Source organism: Sorex fumeus, unplaced genomic scaffold, assembly GCF_029834395.1.
Source record: "Sorex fumeus unplaced genomic scaffold, SorFum_2.1 ptg000124l, whole genome shotgun sequence".
Classification (NCBI taxonomy): Eukaryota; Metazoa; Chordata; class Mammalia; order Eulipotyphla; family Soricidae; genus Sorex; species Sorex fumeus.
Window position 1 is genome coordinate 1,301,633 of NW_026606181.1, and position 20,204 is coordinate 1,321,836.

The window sequence follows — 20,204 nt, forward strand, 5'->3', positions numbered from 1 at the left end:
AAATAAGGTGAAGGGAATCAAACTCAGATCAGCCATGTGCAAGGCTAGCACTTACCTGTTGCACTAAATCTCCAGTTCCCCGAAAATAGATTTTTAAATCAAAATGAACATAGAAAGTAGAACAGAAGTTATCAGAGCCCGAAAGGATTGGGGATGGAGTACGCAGGGAGAGTAATGTTTAATGGGTTCAGTGTGGAATGATGAGAATGTTCTAGAGAAAGATAGTAGCTAGGCTGTTACAACAATGTGAACGTAACTCATACTGCTGACTTAAATAGACCTGGAAATGATGAAAAATTACAGGGAAGTTTACAGCATTTCTTTCTTACAGAAGTAAAAATAATAAAATGGCAGTAATTTATGAAAGGTGTGATTGAAATTCAATAAAATATAGATGGCGTAAAAGTAGAAAATAACATTGCTTGTGATTATTCATAAAAAAGCAATGCAAAATAAATTATATAGGGTCTGCCTTTGGAGCAGGCTTGGGTAGTAGTGGGGGCATAATGGTGACGGGGAGGTGTGATGGTGGTGAGGTTGGTGTTGGAATGTTGAATGTTATGAATTATTGTAAACAACTCAATAAAAGTAAAATAAAAATGCTGTGGACAGTCTTTGGAAAGGGTGACTGCAATTTCCCGCTTCAAGAGTGCTTGGAAGGAACACGTGCTTGGACCCACTGCTCTGACTGACCCCTATGAACCTTGTCCACCACCATCGCCTGGTTGGACACTGCCACCACCACACCCACTGTCAGCTCCTCAACTCATCTGCTGTCATGATGACCGCATTCCCCTTGCACAGGCTCTGTGCCTCCTACGTCTATCTACTGGTCCTGGTCCTATTATCTTTACTGCGAAGATGCAGCTTTGAAGAACTTGGCTATGTATGTTCTTCACCATCGCGGGGGCAGAGAGAACATCTTGAGAAGCTGCAGAACCCGCGAGGTGGTTGGACTTCCCTTCAGGGTATCAAGAAACCAGACCCTGATGGCTGGGAGAACCTGCACATGGAGTGTGCGTTGCACCTGGAGAAAAGCGTGAATTGGTCAGGGCTGGAGCTACATCACTTGGCCACAGACAAAAACGACACCCATGTGTGTACTTCCTGGAGAATCACTACCTGAATGAGCAGCTGAAGGCTCTCAACAAATTGGGTGATCAGGGAACTAAGTTGCGCGAGATGGGGGCCCCTGCAGCTGGCAGGACAGTGTCTCCTTGACAAGCACACTCTGGGACACAGTGAAAAGAGAGCTAAGTCTTACCCAGGCTTTCCATTACTAAGGGGACCTCTGGGTCATTCAGGCAGTACATGTATGTTGGGGTTACATTTGCCTTTTTCTATTATAAGTTCCAAAACATCTATCTCAGTCTTTGATTGTGTATCAATCCTTAGAATAAAGTGATTTGGTAACCGTCCCCACACCTACTCCCTCAAATGTTGTCTGAGGGAATATTTAGTTAGTCCTGGACATAGGAGAGACTTTTAAAATAATCGATCGTGACTGATAAATTTAGAGAGATTTTCAGAGAATGTTAAATGTATTCAATCAGAACCATATGGTGTTAAAAAAAATGTTATCAGTGAAAAAAATTAAGCCTATAGGGCTGGAGCGATAGCACAGCGGTAGGGTGTTTGCCTTGCATACAGCCGGCCCGACAGAGCTGGGTTCGATTCCTCTGACCCTCTTGGAGGCTGGCAAGCTACTGAGAGTATCTTGCTCACACAGCAAAGCCTGGCAAGCTACCCGTGACGTATTTGATATGCCAAACACAGTAACAACAAGTCTCATGATGGAGATGTTACTGGGCGGGCAAATTGATGAACAATGAGAGGACTGTGACTGTGACCAACCTTCCTATAAAGAGAAATTACAAAACCCAACAAAGGAACTATAACATTAAAAGGTAAAGATGTAAAGATAGGCTTTTTTTTTTAACCTAAACAGTGGAAGTCCTTGAAAGAGAAAACCCTCACAATAAGTCATCAAAGGAATAATACAAAGGAATAATACTGAAAGAAGCAACTCTGAGCTGAAGTAGCAGACTCTTAATGCTGGAAGGGTCTTTTGTGTGTCCAGTTAGGTGAAACAAAAGACACTTAGTTAGACACGTCATTGTTAAAGTTCAGAATAACAAAGATAAATAGCTGGTGTTAAAAGCTTAGTCAGAAGAAGACAACCCAATTAAAATATCAAAGGTGTTTGAACACACAACTCCCTCTCTCAGATCAATATACACATGAAAGATACTCAATACCATTAGCAATCAAGAAAATGAAAAACAAAATAAATAACTGGTCTATGATCAAATGGGCTGCCCCCTCTGATCAAAGATAATAACAGATAATGACAAGTATTGGAGAAAATTTGGATTTCATACATTGCTGGTGAAAAGTACAATGGCGTAACATTTTGGAAAATAACCTGATAGCTTCTCAAAATGTTAAACATAGTATTTCCATCTACTTGACAAAAAAATTGCACTCTTTGGTATATAAATTAGGGGAATGAGAAAAAGTGTACACATAAACTTTAAGCATAAATATTATGGCAATATCATTCACAATAACTCCAAAGTGGAAAACAACCCCAAAAATGAATGTACAAACCAATTATAGTAGAGCTGTACCATAGAGTAGTACTGACACATGTTACAACATGAATGGTTTTTAATACATGCAATATGAAAGAAACAACAAAAAACCACATATTTAAGATTTTGTTCATATGAATGATAAAAATAGACTAATCTCTAGATATAGAACATTGGTTAGTAATTGTCTGGGAATCTGGGGCAAAGGGAAAATACAAACTGATTGACAATTATTATAAGAAGAAGAAACATAAAGATTAAATGTAAAGAAATATAAAGAAATCAATGATTATGATTTCTTTGGCAGAGGTAAAAGATAATCTACATTTTTGGGAGGGTAAATGCTGTAATTATAATAAAAATAAGTATACACTTATGATGGGTGAATTGTGCATGTGAATTACATTTAAAAAAACTGGTTAAGATATTGAATTATCATGAACTTCTTAGCACTGTTGTATTCTAGAAAGCTTTATAAATTATAGCAAGAAGCAAAGAACTCTCCATGCCTCCAGTGGAATGCAGAAAGGTAGTCACTCATCACTTGGTTTTGACAGAAACTCAAACACAGGTAGAAAGAATTTGGGAAATTTTATAATGGAAGAAAAGGAAAATTTCACATATGTCTAAATAGCACAGCGGGTAGGGCGTTTGCCTTACAAGCGGCCAACATGGCCGACCCGAGTTCGATTCCTCCGCCCCTCTCGGAGAGCCCGGCAAGCTACCGAGAGTATTCGATATGCCAGACACAGTAACAACAAAGTCTCCAATGGAGACGTTACTGGGCCCGCTCGAGCAAATCGACGATCAACGGGAGGGCCTTTACCTTTACCTTATATCTAAATTGGATGCCATTGACTTGGTAGAGCTGATGCTGGTATAACTAAAAGCTCAAGGCATCCTATGATAGAATAGGGTGTAAATCTCTCTTCCTCTTGTTGCTGCTAATTGAAATTGAAAGTAGGTTAAAAAATTAGAGAAACTCTCAGCTACTCTAATTCTCTAGTGAATTCAGTAATTTGGGGGGGCTCTACTCTTTGGTTTTTGGATTGTTTGCTAAAGATAGTGAACTGACTTCCTATCAATCTAACTTGTATATTCCCTGGTTTCTTATGCTCATAACTTCCTGCTTTCCTAAGTGGTTGTTACAGATTGTAGGTCACAGTTCTATTTGACTAACGTTAGTCTGTCAACGAAAATGCCTTCAAAACTTTTCTTATAAAAAATATTTTAAATATATATCCTAAAAGTAAATAAAATTTGAGTATTTGTAAACATTTCACACACTGAAGAATTCTAAACCTTTACTTTCTGGAGCGATAGCAGAGCGGTAGGGCGTTTGCCTTGCACGCAGCCAGCATGGCCAATTCAAGTTCGATTCCTCCGCCCCTCTCAGAGAGCCCGGCAAGCTACCGCGGCAGAGCCTGGCAAGCTCCCCGTGATGTATTCGATATGCCAGACATAGTAACAACAAAGTCTCCAATGGAGACGTTACTGGGCCCGCTCGAGCAAATTGATGATCAACGGGAGGGCCTTTACTTTTACTTTACTTTACTTTCTAAGTATATTTAGTTAATTGAAGAGATATTCTAAAGCAAATAAATGTATAAAAGAAAAATAATCACAAGAGAAAGCATCGAGAATTTTAAACCCTTACTTCCTAAGGAGTTCCGTGGGACTTCATTCATGCATGAGGCTAGGCCTGAGAGTCCAGAAAGCGGCCTGAAGCGTGATGGTGGTTGGGTAGTGGAGGTTACTGCCAGGGCTGGGTCCTCTGTCTGCTTCCTCCAGTCTCTAGTGACTCAGGCATCACACCCATAAGCCACGCCCTGCTGGCACCAGATAATCTCCTCATCGTCAACTCTCCAGAACTCACGAATGCTCCTCCCAGACCAAAGTATAAACGAAGGCTCCCAGAAACATGCCACTGAACTCCGCTCCAGGATGTGGGGCAGGTGAGAGCCTTCCCCACCCCAAGGGACCCAACCTCAGCAGCCAACCTCCACTGTCCAACCACCACCACACTCCAGGCCGCTTTCCAGACCGCCCTGCCGTTTCTTCGACCGCGCAACACATTATAAGACATTTCCTACCCATTTTCCACAATTACTACATTGTATCTGATAGGGTTCAGACAGTAGGCAACAAATCACAGGGAAAAATATATAAATATATGCCTCTCGGAGAGTCCGGCAAGCTACCAAGAGTATCTCGCCCGCACAGGCAGAGCCTGGCAAGCTCCCCATGGCATATTCAATGTGCCAAAACCAGTAACGACAACAGGTCTCATTCCCCTGAAAGATCCTCCAATCACTGGGAAAAGACGAATAAGGAGAGGCTGCTAAAATTTCAGGGCTGGGAGGAATAGAGATGTTACTGGTGCCCGCTCAAGTAATTTGACGAATAATGGAATGACAGTGATACAGTGATACTTCCTAAGAACCTTTACTTAGGAATTAATTGAAAACATATTTTATAAATAAATAAATGAGTACAAGAGTGGGGCTGGAAAGATAGTAAGTGGGTGAAAACACTTGTTTCATATGCAGCTGACCTGGGCTTAATCTCCAGCACCACATATAATCTTATGAGCACTGCCAGGAGTGATTCTTGAGTATAGAGCCAGAAGTAAGTCCTGAAGACCCCCAAGTGTTTCCCAAACTTCAGCTCAAAAAAAGAAAAGAATAAGCATAAAGGTAAAGGGGAGGACTTGAAGCTCATGGTTTACGATGTCTGGGACAGACTGCAAGGGTCAAAAATGCTACCAGAGGGCTGGTGAATAGGAGAGTGGGTAAGCTTGTCTTCATACTGTCTTCATACTGCTGTCCTGGATTTGATCCCAAGAATCACATATGGTCCCCTGAACACTAGTAGGAGTGATCCACAAGTGCGAAGCCAGGCATAAACTCTAAGTATCACTGGGCGTGGCTTAACAACCAAAATTAAACTGTGTTAAAAAGATACCACATTGGAATAGTTCTTTGTTGGGTGTGAAGGGTAAGCATTTCTAAAAGAATCTATGTAAAGATATGTTTCCAAAGCAAATAAACCTAAAAGTGTGGCACTGTAGCACTGTCCTCCCGTTGTTCAAGGATTTGCTTGAGTGAACACCAGTAACGTCTCCATTGTGAGATTTGTTGTTACTATTTTTGGCATATCAAATACACCACAGGGAGCTTGCCAGGCTCTGCCATGCTGGCGGGATACTTTCGGTAGCTTGCTGGGCTCTCGGAGAGGACAGAGGAATCAAACCCGGGTCAGCCGTGTAGAAGGCAAACACCCTACCTGCTGTGCTATTGTTCCAGCCCAAGAGTGTAAGGGAGAAAAATAATTGAGAAAAAAATTTGAGCCTCCAAGAAAAAAAAATAGTGTCTGTAATTTCATGATTTTGAATTATTGTTCATAGCAGATCTGGTCATTACAAACTCATGGCAATACAAGCACTATCTCTTTCTAATAAATACACATGTAAAATGGTTGTACTTACCAGATGGAACATAAATATTGTCATCCTTGAAAAACAGAGTACAGGTGACAAGATGTAGTAAAGTGTGAAGTGGGGAAAAGGAGAATGAATGGTAGAGGTGAACATATAATTAAAATAGGAAGTCAAAATATACTATCTGTAATTGATATAATAAGAAATGAGTGTGTCAGTTTATTACTAAGAGAAATTATGTTGTTTACAAGCATTCATAAGATATATAAATTTTAATCTGAGCATTTCCTTAAGAATACATAACAGACATCTCTCTATGGTAGCAAATGATTTATATTACCATTTTGAACTGTCCAGTGGTATAAAATTTAATATACCTTTCCTTTATTGATATATATATATTTGTTGTTTCTAATTACTCACTTTTGTAAACCCTTCTACAAAATGTTCTACTCTGTATATATTTATATGAAAGGTACCTATTAGTTTCTTATGATAGTTTCCTAAAAGTCTAATTAGAATCAATCTAAGATACACTTATATATATTTTAAAATTTGACTATAAGTTCAGATTTATCCCTAGAAATCTATTGGCTGCATTTTAAAAAATTTTTTATTAGTGAAATACCATGAGGTACAGTTGTAGACTTACAAGTTTTTGTGCTTCGTTTACAGTTATACAATGATCAAGTACCCATCCCTCCACCAGTGCCCATCCTCCACCACCATGGGTCCCAGCATCCCTCCCACCACCCGTCCTTCATCCCACCCTGTCTCTGTAGCAGGGCATTCCCTTTTGTTCTCTCTCTCCTTTTGGGTGCTGTGGTTTGAAAAAGAGGCATTGAGTGGTAATCATGTTCGGTCTATACTTTCAGCATGCAATCCCATCCTGGGAGGATCCTCCTAACACCTTTTACTTGGTGCTCCCTTCTCTATCTGAGTTGCCTTTTCCCCTAGCATGTGCGGCTGGCCTCCAAGCCATGGAGTGAACCTCCTGGTACTTATCTTGGCTATTCTTGGGTGTTAGTCTCCTATTCTGTTACTTTATATACAACAGATGAATGTAATCTTTCTATATTTGTCCCTCTCATTCTGAGTCATTTCACTTAGTATGATACTTTCCATGTAGTAGCACTTGTATGTAAATTTCATGACTTCATCTTTTCTAACAGCTGCATTGTACTCCATTGTGTAGTTGTACCAAAGTTTCTTTAACCTGTCATCTGTTCTCGGTATTGGCAGCATTGTTAACAATAAAATATTTCCTGCTATTCGATACTTTAACCAAAGTCCACTGTTATCAAATGTTTGATATTTGTCATTTGATAAAGAAGACCACACCTTCTACAAGATCATTGTCAGTGATATTAATGCCAAGAGAGACCGAAAAGATAAGCCAAAGAACTCCACATTGGGAAACATGGCCTAGAATGGAATGAACAGGGTGACAGACTGTCTGAGTTCATCATGTTGACCAAACCATCCATGGTAACTCACAATTCCAGAAGGCCAAATCTAAATGTTGGACATGGGAGTCTCCTGGTGGACGATTCCACAATGAAATTGACCACATCATATTCAATCGATGGTTTTGCCAGACCGATATCGCTGTTGTCCCAAAATTCCAAACGGGATCGGACCATCATCTCCTTTGTGCAAAATTCTACTTCATGGAGTGGTGGAGAAGGGCTGCCAAGTTTAAGAAGAGAACTCGCAGAACGACCAACAACTGGGAGTTTTTTGGCACTAGTGTGGCAACATGTGAAGATGCCGTCATTGACAACATTGAAGAGGAATACGATCCACTGGATCAGCACTTCCATGATTGTGTGAGGAATACTGAGAGAGTGATAGCCACAAAAAGATGCCTGTCTTCAAAAACTGTCAAGCTCATTCGCCAACGTGGCTTGACGTGAGCCTCAGGCAACCGCAAACGAACATCCAAGCTCACAAGGCAGTGCAGAGAAGCAATGAAGGAACACCTCAAAGAGAGGAGCAGCAGTGCTGGCAGATGCAGCAGAGGCCGGGAAAAGCATTCGCAACACCTGCCTGTCCTTCGCCAACTACAAGACCAGATGACTGCCCTCCAACATCCTGATGGATCTATCACATCTTCCAGAAGGGCAATAAAGAAGATTATCCATGACTTCTACTTAGATCTCTTTAACAGCCACATAACAGTCACTCCTCGTGGTGCTCTGGGGATCATATGCAGTACTGGGGATGTTAATAGGATTGGTCATGTGTTAGGCAAATGCCTTGTTCTTGTGCTATTTCACCAGTCCCCAAAGTCCTCGTATTTTAAAAACAGTTGTCTTCTCCCTGGCATTTCCAATCTCCCTTCAAAATTTTTCTCCTTAGCATTTGATATATTGCATTATTGTTTAATTTCAACTCTCTCAGACATGAAGCTAGATTACACTCATATATTGTTATTCTCCTCAAATTGTTACTCTCCCTGATTATAAGGATTAGTTAAAAGGTAAAGGTAAAAGGTAAAGGCCCTCCCGTTGATCGTCGATTTGCTCGAGCGGGCCCAGTAACGTCTCCATTGGAGACTTTGTTGTTACTGTGTCTGGCATATCGAATACTCTCGGTAGCTTGCCGGGCTCTCCGAGAGGGGCGGAGGAATCGAACTCGGGTCGGCCATGTTGGCCGCTTGTAAGGCGAACGCCCTACCCGCTGTGCTACTTGTCATAAAGGTACATTTACTATTAAGGTGATAAAGCTTTAAGCTTTGACAACTTTCACAAGCATAAAAATGGGGTGAGGCTATATAGCACTCTACTTGAGTGGGGAAGAGAAATCACCACCAAACATATTTTGGGAACATTTCTGGTTATTATCCACAGAGCAATCAGAAGAAAAGATATGCACATATCTAAAAACTTTAAATTACTTAGCCTAAGTATACACATTATATCCCTTACTTTTTGCCTTACTTCCTACTGTCTTTTCATTTAGTCTTGCAAAATTGAGATGTTTTCAGCTCCACAAAGCCTAGATTTAGTGCCAATTTGTAAAGTTGGGTAGCACAGAATTAAAGAAAGGAAACATTTTATTATGTAGAATTTTTTAATTGAATTACTGTGAGATACAAAGTTGTTCATGATTGGGTTTCAGTCAGAATGTTCTAATACCTATCTCTTGAGTAAAATAGAAATAGTAATAATAGCAACCATGAATGTATCTCATTGTCCACAAAAAATACTTAATCCTTTAAATCTCACAATAATTAGTTGTTTTCCTAAAAAGAATATTACCTGAGTGATGAAAATATTTTTGGTTTTATCTGTATTTTTAAAATCTCCTGTTTCTTTGGGAGCTTACAATATTCTAAAACAATAATCTGAATTATACTTTAAAGCATATGAATTGAATGCAGCTGTTAATTGAGAGCTATCACAATTGACCAAGAATAATTTTAAGGGCTGGAGCAGTAGCACAGCAGGTAGGGCGTTTGCCTTGCACGTGGCCAACCTGGGTTCAATTCCTAGCATTCCATATGGTCCCCTGAGTACCGCCGGGGTGATTCCTGAGTGCAGAGCCAGGAGTAACTCCTGTGCATCGTTGGGTATGACCCAAAAAGCAAAAAAAAAAGAATAATTTTAAATAGTTTCAAAGTGTTTTAAGTTGTTCAAAATAAAATAGAACTATGTTTTCTCATAATAGACTTAAGTAGTGGGAATTCCCTGCCACAGAGGCAGGGTGATGGGGGGGATGGGGGAGTGGGAGGAATACTGTGACCCGTGGTGGTGGAAAATGGGCACTGGTGAAGGGATGGGTACTTGATCATTGTATAACTGAGACACAAGCACAAAAATTTGTAAGTCTACAACTGTACCTCATGGTTTTTCACTAATAAAAAAATTTTAAAAATAGACTTAAGTAGATAAAATTCTAAATAATAAACATTAAATTAACTCAAAGAATTCAAAATACGTGTTAGAAAAAAATTTCCTGAGATAATGAAAATGAAATTGTACTTAATGTAGACCAGGTAGGGTTTGAAAAAATATTTTCCATAGTGAAATTAGTTATTGGTATGTGTGTGGGGCTAGGGTGGTGTTGTGTGTGTGTGTTTGTGTGTGTGTGAGAAAGAGACAGAGAGAGAGAGAGAGAGAGAGAGAGAGAGAGAGAGAAAGACGCACACAAAGAGTTTTATATGTCTTTACATTTGGTGTTTCTAGTGTACCATTCATTTTTCTAATTTTTTCCTTTGAGTTTTATCACATTTACAAGCATCTGTATTCACAAGATTACTTACTTCCCCAGCTCAGATTTCATGGCATTTAACAACTATAATTATACCTTTCAAGTGCCATACCAATCTTCAGTATTACATTCACTGGCAAGGGTATTAGCTTTCAAGAATGCCGAAAAGCTCTTAGAAGTCTCATTTATAAAGACGGCTGTAGTTAATTTTGATGACAGTTATCTTCTCCATAACCACACTAAGAAGATCAATTTCATTTAAAGTATATTACAATCAGCAAATCTAGATATGATGGGCTAAATTCTGTCATCAAATCTGGAGAAATAGTCTTCAGTATAAGTTAACTAGAATGTTAAGTGGAGAAGTGATAAAACTAGAATTTTCTTTACTTTCTGGGTAAACACTGTTTAAGACTCAAAGATAGGATGAAAAATCTGACCTCATTTGGGCAGCATTTATACCTGCATTTTTAGCTCAGTTATTATTATCTCCCTTCACTTTCAAACATATTCTGATATGGGTGATAAATTATTCATTTGCACTAATTGTAGATTGCCAAGTAAATCTGGCATGGTTTGATATCAGTCATTCTGTTCTGTCTTTGTACTTTCCTTCGCTAGCCATGGACCTGTAATATTAACTAAAAATTTTATATACATGCAGCAGTATATTAAAAGTCAATATTCTATTACATAAATATACACTGCACTGTAGCACTGCCCTCCCGTTGTTCATGGGTTTGCTTGAGTGGGCACCAGTAATATCTCCATTGTGAGACTTGTTACTGTGTTTTGTATATCGAATACATCACGGGGAGCTTGCCAGGCTTTGCCGTGAGGGTGAGATTCTCTTGGTAGCTTGCCGGGCTCTCCGAGAGGGGCAGACGAGTCGAACTTGGATCAGCCATGTTGGCTGCATGCAAGGCAAATGCCCTACCTGCTGTGCTATCGCTCCAGCCCATATTATACACACACAAACACACACACACATACACACACACACACACACACACATATATAAGCATACAAGGCTCAACCATTAACATGTTAGTGATCTCTTATAGAAGGGCTTAATGGCCCTGGGTGAAATATAACAATCTTCACACTCTTTCCTCTAAGAAGACCTCTTTTTTGTAGAATTTTCAGAGGTTTTTCATAACAAACAATACAAAATATATTATTTATGCTTTGCTTTGGGGCAGGGCTTGGGGTTTTGGATGAAAACATCTGAAATATGGTGGTGGGAATGTGTAATGGTGATGGGATTGGTGTTTGAGTATCAGATGTAATCAAATATTATGAACTACTTTATAAAAAAAATTCATTGAGCTTTACACATGATAGTTACATTCATTTTTCTGTATTTAAATTTCTTCAATTAAAAAATACAGAAATGTAAAAGAAAATAAAAACCTTCCAATTTCTATCAAGATACAAAATGACATGGAAATGTGCTGGCTCAAATAACAAAATTTTGGAAAGTTCAAACAATAGTCATCACTTTTGAATTCCTCAACAAAATTAAGATAAGAATATGTCTTCTATTGAAGAAGGAAATACTCTGTCCATTTGGGGGTTCAGAGTATATTAGCCAGTTTATCATAAATAAAATGTAGCACTGTCCTCCCATTGTTTATTGATTTGCTGGAGTGGGCCGAGTAAGGTCTCCATTGTGAGACTTGTAGTTACTGTGTTTGGCATATCGAATATGCCACAGGGAGCTTGCCAGGCTTTGCATGCAGGCAAGATACTCTCAGTAGCTTGCCAGGGTCTCCAAGAGGGGTGGGAGAATCAAACCCAGGTCAGCCGGGTTGGCCATGTGCAAGGCAAACGCCCTACCTGATGGATGGGCTAAGTGCAAAAAGAGAACTAACTTTTCATGCTTCTTTTTCTACCTGGATCGTCAAGGAGACTCCCAAAGTGAGATTCTCCACATAGACAACTATCAGAAACTATAGAATATTGAGTTTGGTGTTTAATTTTATAGAGTCTCTTTTCACTCAATGGTAAGGAGGAAACTAAGAGAAAAAAAAACGTTTATACCATTTACAGGGAAGAAAACGGAAATGCTCAGTGAATTAATTCTAATTATAATCATTCATCTACCAACAGACATTTAGTTTGTTTCCACATATTGACTATTATAAGTAAAGCAGCAATGAACATCATCTTACAACAGACAATATTAGAGACAATGATAGAAACTGCTTTATTTTTTTGTCAGGGAGTATCTTGTCCAGATGCTGCAGGCATTTCTATGAAATGCTTAAAGAAATAATGAGTTCAATTCATATCATTCACCATTGTTTCTAAAGTCAAACTCCAGTACCATGAATTTACTGTAGCATTGTAGCATTGCCCTCCTGTTGTTTATCGATTTTCTCAAGGGGGCACTAGTAACGTCTCACAACAAATTGTGAGACTTGTTTTATTTGGCCTATCGAATACGTCATGGGGAGCTTTGCAGGCTTTGCCGTGTGGGTAAGATAGTCTCAGTGGCTTGCAGGGCTCTCTGAGAGCGGCAGAGGAATCGAACCTGGGCCGGCTGCGTGCAAGGCAAACGTCTTACCCATTGTGCTATCGCTCCAGCCACATGAACTTACTAGTCTATAAGTTACAGCATCTTGATTCAGATCATTGGAATTATATTAATGATCAGATCACACCTGTAGGATAACAATTGATTTGTCCTTTCTCCCTTGCCACAAGGAGCATAGGTTTATCAGGTTACACCTATCACAGTGCTCCTGAGTCACTCCCATTCCTTTGTTTATCTGTAACCACTTCTCTATGCTCTCTTCCCCAACCAGTTAATCAGCTTTTCCTCTAATCAGACTCGGTTCATTTGTAAGGTCAGATTCTTCTAGGACACTGAACTTGTATCATAAGCTAATATTGCCTTTCTCCTTTCCTTATATCTTTTGAATAGTTTACTTTAAAGCAATGTCCTTTTTGTATAGGTATAGGAAAACAGCTAATATTATGCATTTAGGATTTAATTAGCTTCAAATATTATTCACTCCCAGGCATCTGCTTTCTCAACTTAACCCTCAGTTACCCTTAGTTCCTAGCACCCCAAAAGCAGGGTCCCGATGAGGGACTGAATGGACCCAGGGCAAGCTGTGAGCTACCCTGGCATCGAAATGGGCCAGGCCAAAGCACCATGATTCTTAACTTTAAGTGAAGACCTTGATCATGGACAAATGCTGTCATGATTCAAAAGTAATGACGAGACTAGGACCCTGCTAGGGATAGGAAAGACTATCTGGCCTGAGCACTGTAGTCTCAGATTGAGATGACCCCAGGAGAGCAATTCTATAAGCTTAATGCATCTCTTACTGTGTCCATACAAAATTATTAACATTATGAATGCTTATATGTTTGTTGGACAAGGAGAGGAGAAACACACCCATGAGATTCTGCTCTAGGGTGGGTTGACCTGCTAGACAAGAATCTGTCCTAGAAGCAGCTTTCCCCGAGGGAAAGAACTTCACCCCTATTGTTTGTGATCTCACCTATGTGTAATTGTTACCCCAACCCCACATGCTCAGGGATCTAACTAGACTGTAAGAGTGAGCTGGGGGATCAGGATCCAGATCCAGATTCCAAAGCCAGAAGGAGAATGAAGGGGGATCGAGGAGGAGAATGAAGTAGCATGGTGGAGGATGAAGCAGGAGGAAAATCAGAGGAGAATGGAAATGGGAATGGAATAAACTGCAACTGACACCAGCCAGCCTGGCCCTTCCTTCACCATAACCTTCATCTTCACCTGTTTCACCTTCACCTTCACCTGTTTCCTTCCTTCACCTGCCAATCAACTCCCCCTGGTGGGGGAAACAGCGTGAGATCACTGAACGCAGGGCAGGAGAGAGGTAGAGCCTCTGAGGCTGTCTTTTTTTGTGTTTACACAACACCCAGATTGTTTCTTTGTTATTCCTATGTTTCAGAAGAGTATTATCCTTTTGGAAAATATCTCATTGAACATAATGAAAACTTTGACATACCTAAAAGGATTTAGTTGGAGTTGGAGACGTTACTGGGCCTGCTAGAGCAAATTGATGAACAACGGGAGGACCGGAACTGGGACCAGGGAGGGTATTTAGAAGTTTTTTTTTTTTTTTTAAAAGATATGCCAGTACTATTAATATTTTGAAGTTAACATGAAGTAGATCATCTTTGTCATATTAGAAGCAAAAAATATATTTTAAAGGTTGTTAGTTTCTAAAACTTAGAACTGTGTAGGGACAGATTGTTCTTTCCTGTGAATTGTTGAGATTTTTGTCACTGAAGAACTCAATGAGGTAATTCCAACTTTTCAGAATGCTTATAAATAAAACTGGGAAACAAATTGATCAAAATTCATCTGAATTTGCTCAATGCTAAAATAATATTGAAATAATATAATAAAGAGCCTGTATATTTATTTCATAAATTTGTAACATGGGAGCCTTACAAAGTTTAGAAAATGTAAAATATAGGAAGAAAAGAACTTTTTTTCTTGGCTTTTTTCTGTCACAATCAGCAAGGCTCAGGGGTTACTCCTGACTCTGCACTCAGGAATCACTCCTGGTGGTGCTGGGGGAACGATATGGGATGCCGGGGATTGAACCCGGGTTGGCCACATGCAAGGCAAACGTTCTGATGTAGGCAGGCAGACAGGGAAGGCCCCTTCCCAAGGCAATGGCAGTAAATCTCCTGGGAAGCAATGCTCTGACCTCATGGAGAACTGACGGGCACCAGTCCACCAGCCTGTGGCAGACCCTGCGGAGGCTGGACGCCTACAGGGATGACAGCAGAAGAAATAGAGACCAATTAAGGACCAGAGAGAGAGTAACCAGAAACTCCAAAGCTGTTCCTTTGACACGTGACCAACCCCCTCCAACAAAAGCTCCTGCAGAAACAAAAGTCAGGAAAGGAATTTCAAGGAAGACCATCACCACTCCCAACCCCCTTGGTAGCCTCCCTAGCAACGGACCTTTACCTAGGTAGAAGCCCCACATGGGGGCAGGTTGGAAGAAACTGTATAAAGGCCACCTTGAACAAAGGAAGCTCACACAGATGCTGCCTGAGCACATGTGTCGCCCACATCTCCCCTCTTGAGATGTGTACTTTCACGTTTTTGTGTCTAATGCTGGGATGTGTGTAGGGGCTCTCTCTGCCCTTGGAGAAGCCCAGGCTCCCTTTTGAACAGGTTACTCTTACTTTCTCTCCTTCCTTCCCTTCAAAACCTCCAAATAAAAGCTGTTTAATGTCACTGCTCATCTACTCCTGAAATTCCTTTCTGCGAGGCGAGACAAGAACCCAGTAATCATGGAGGCGAGACAAGAACCCAGTAACCCTGGTTCCCGGGTGGCAGAGGTAGATGGGGAGTGGTGATGGTCTTCTTTGAAATTTCTCCTCCCTGCTTCACATAAGTCACACGTGGGCCCCACCGACATCAGTCCTACCCATTTTACTATCACCCTGGCCCCAGAAAAGATTTTTCATGTTTTACTACTCAAACACCCGCACAGCAAAGCCTGGCAAGCTACCCGTGATGTATTCGATATGCCAAACACAGTAACAAGTCTCACAACGGAGACGTTACTGGGCCTGCTTCACCAAATCGATGAACAACGGGAAGACAGTGCAGATCTACTACTCAAAAATACCACAAAAACAACCACTCCAAGAAGTTTGTATTGGCATAGATTTTCTATTACACACTAAATATTTTTATATCACCAATGTTTGTATTTTTGTTTTATGTACTAACAAACTCTTACATTTCTATGCTAATAATTATTTCACCATGTTTTTCAGAGTATTATTTATTTTATGTAGCTTATTATAAAGTATGCCAAATTATTTTCTACCAAAAAATTTAAGTCCTTTTAACTTGTTTACTCTCACACTGTATTGTGACTTTGTTTTTAAAGGTTGTGTGTATGCAAGTGTCCACATATGTGCATATTCTTTTTCCAATTCATTATTTAAGTTGAGAATAGATTTGGGAGGGGAGGTTTAGTAATGTTTGAGAATACTCAGGATTTATTCCTAACTTGGTGATCAGGAATGACTCCTAGCACACATCAGGTCACCATAGGTGGTTCCAGGAATTTAAACCAGGGTTATTGGCATGCAAGACCAGCACCATGCCTCTCGTGTTATCTTTCTAGTCCCAATTTAGGGTAGATTTCTAGAAATAATTATTGGGTTAAAAGGATTTAGGTTGTGACTTAAAACTTGCTGTCAAACTGCTATAGAGGTTTTTAAAATTTTCACTACCACTACCAATAGGAGAGCAGGTTTCTTTGAAAACACCTCAGTCTAAGAGTTCATAATTCATATTTGCATAGTATGTTTACATGAAGTTGAGTATATCTACATATATTTGTAATCTAGATAGTTTTAAACATATGTATTTATGACCTTTGATAATTTCTTGGCGGTCTCAGGATTTCATAAATATATATATATGTATATATATATAATATTATAAATGTTCAGGAGAAGACCTGTTGTGAATTTAAAGTTATTTGGGGAAAAAAGGGAGAAGGAGAAAGGTAGATGAAGATAATGTGCTTTCTAACAGGCAGCCCAAAGGAGCGTTGAGGAGAAGGTTAAGTCTCTGGGATATTTCCCACAACTGCTTTTGTCTCAAATTCTGTCCACAAGTGGGACTTAAGTTGGTGGGTTAGAACTTATGCCCATGGTTCTAACCCACCAACCCTCAGGAAAAAATTCTGGTGTTTTCTTCTTGAGGTTTTATCACAACCTTTGTGATTCCTGGTATCTCAGCGTTCCAGCTGTGCCAATGCCTGGAATTCTGCATCTCAAAGATCTTCCTGGCTTCTGAAATGGGCCTTTTGTGTCAGAGGCCTCAATGCCTTCAGATTGGCTTAGGTTTGGAATACTGTTTTCATGTGTTACCAACCCCCAGCTATCTTCCTTTCCTCAACAGTTCCTAAATCAAAAACAAATCACAATGATGTGAGGTAATGAACATGAACTATATTTATTTTGGTAATCATTTCATAATCAATGTTGAGTCATGCTATATTCTTTAAGGTAAATACTATATAATATGTCAAAGAAAACTCATAAAATGAGGGGAGAATTGCAAACATAGTACAATGCATGTAACTAGGTGTTAAAATTGTAAAAAAAAAAAAATTATAGCATTAAAAAAAAGAGCTGGGAAAAATCCTACTGTATCGTAATACCATTCTGTAACATTCAAGTGACTTATTTCTTCAAGACGTGACAGCTCAATGCAAAAGGAGTAAGCCGTCCTGAAAAGATGCTCTAATATACTGCCTTGAGTCTGAGATTAGTGATGCAAAGGCAATATTCAGAAGGGACTGGGGAGCTGAAATGCTACAGTACCCCTGACCATTCTTGTGGAGAGCCTCATAGCTCACTCAGCTGTCACTATCCTGGTCCCAAGATTCACAATCATAAATTTGCATAAAATTGTGCTTTTGAAGAGCACGTTCTGTTAGCTCTGGAAGGAAAGTTACTGCGGGAATCGGTAGATTTTCCTTTCAGGAGCCTGTTCTTTCACTCCTGGGATCACCCTTGCCAAGTTTTTCAACCCTGGCCTTGGAGTCAGTGCCCCCAAATTACAATTTAGTATCTTAACCTCACTTTATAGAGAAGGGAAAACCGAAACTCAGAGAGATTAAATGACTTGGCTAAGGTTAAAAAAGTGGGTCATCTTGAATGTGATATAGAAACCAATTCTTTTGATCATATTTCATGGGTTCCTCTCCGTGTGACTGTGCCATCTGCTCTCAGCTGATTCAGTCCTGTTTTTCTTCTGCATCTCTCTAGCAGGATTGTGCCATCAATCAGTTTTCAGTGACAAGAATGTTATTTGTTCTTAGCTGGAATGGTGTCTTGTATTTCAAAATGGTTTTAGATGTTTGGATTGTTTATTTTTATGGGGGGGCATTGATTTCATTTTTCAACACCATCTCCAATTTCAATTCATTTTTATCTGCCTCTAATATTTTTATTCATTCCATAACGGACTCATTTTCACTTTCATTTACTTTTATTATAAAAGTTGTTAATTCTTACAAAAATGTCTTCTGTGTTGTTTATTTCTTACTTCCTAGCCCCAATTGGTACCCAGATAACTATTATCCAACAATTGTGTTCCAACCTATGTACCATTCAACTCATATTTTGAAACATACACGTCACCCTTTTGATCAAAAGTCTACCATTTAGGATAATAAATACTAAAAAGTAAATAGAGACATAATGGTTCTGATAACATTTATGGGGGAAACAGTGATGATAATTTAAAAGGAGGGGGAGGCTCTGAGGAGTTAAGACTTCCGGCAGGGGTCAGGAGAGATAGTACAGTGGGTAGGGTATTTGTTTAAGGCACCGTCTCCCCAGGTTCGATCCCTGGCATCCCATATGGTCCACCAAACACCGCAGGAGTAATTCCTGAGTGATGAGCCAGGAGTAACCCTTGAGCATTGTTGGATGTGACCTAAAAGGAAAAAAAAAGACTTTTGGCATAAGTATGGCTCAGTATGACCCCAGTAGACGGGGGTCACACCCACCATCTGGCCCCCTGGCGCCATGTAATCCCACCAACGGCCAAGACTCAGAGACTATAAAAACCAGCTCCCGGATGAGAACAGTGCAGTCTCCTGCCCCCGCGCCTGGCTGTTCCTCGCCAGGGCCCCTTGGAGGGGAGCGGGTTGAGCTTTCCTCCCCGCCCCGACCAGGGCTCCAGCAGCCGAAGACCTCCAGGACCAGCCACCACCATGCTGAGACCACTCTCTGCACACATGAAGGTACTGGCAGAGGGACAAATCCACGTGGGTTCCGGGGCCGAGATCTCCAAGCCTACTCGGATTGGAGTCGAGCATCCTCCACCCAGATCCTCCAAATTCCAGTAGGCGGGGGTCACACCCACCAACTGGCCCCGTGGCGCCGTGTAATCCCATCAACGGCCAAGACTCAGAGACTATAAAAACCAACTCCCGGAACCGCGCGGCCGCGAACGCGACATCTTATCAGGACATCTTTTTATGACATCTTATTATCTCATTCCTACTTTGGACAAACTTACAGGCTACCGAATGTAGCCTGCCCACAGGGCAGAGTCTGGCAAATTCCCCGTGGCGTACCAAATATGCCAAATACCAGTAACAATGATGGGTCTCATTCTCCTAAAGAGCCTTGTATATAATCTCAGGGTTAGGATGAAAGAGACGTTACTGGGGTCTGCTCGAGGCAATCAACGAATAACAGGATGATGAATGAATGAATGAATGGCTCAGGAGAATGAGAAAGAAGATAATAGGACCAGAAAGAAACATCAGATGAAAATTAGAAACAATTATTAATATTCCAAGGGTCCTTCCACAGAGCATTATCAGACATGTGCACACTGGTTCTAAAATGACCAGAAAACCTTGATAAATCATTTTTATTTGTCTCATGTTTCTTGAATGACTATGGCCACTCCACCAATACCCTATTACTTATCTTCAGAGACTGCAACCCTTAAAATGCATCTAGGGGTAAGTGACTGATCAGAGTGTAGAGTACCACATCTTCATTTGTGAAGTTCCTATAAGCAGAGTGCTATAGGATGGATGGGCAGGAACAAGAAGTAGTATTGCACTTTGAATTCTGCCACGTGTTAAAATATATAAAAGTATAACAGAGAATAAGACACTGGAAATAGGAGGGAATTCGGCATAATCATCCTTATTACTGTAGGCATCATTGAAGAAAGTGTATCTTATGACGGCAAACAGCTCCTGTCTGTGGCATGGTTCTTGTCTACATTTGAGGGTCTAAATAATGAATTTTGACTATGTTGTTGACTGCCATCCTCTTCGACCCCACATCTAGTCCCTCAGCAAGTCTTTTGATTCTACCTTTAATATGTACAGGATTGCGACAATAAAAGAAAGTCCGGTTCCCACCAGCATTTTGGCTAG

General features: G+C 40.3%; 1 pseudogene; it reads left to right on the top strand.

The window, feature by feature from the left end:
* The first annotated feature begins 697 nt into the window (after positions 1 to 697).
* LOC130044749 (ferritin heavy chain-like) lies at positions 698 to 20,075 on the top strand (annotated as a pseudogene).
* Positions 20,076 to 20,204: the final 129 nt, after the last annotated feature.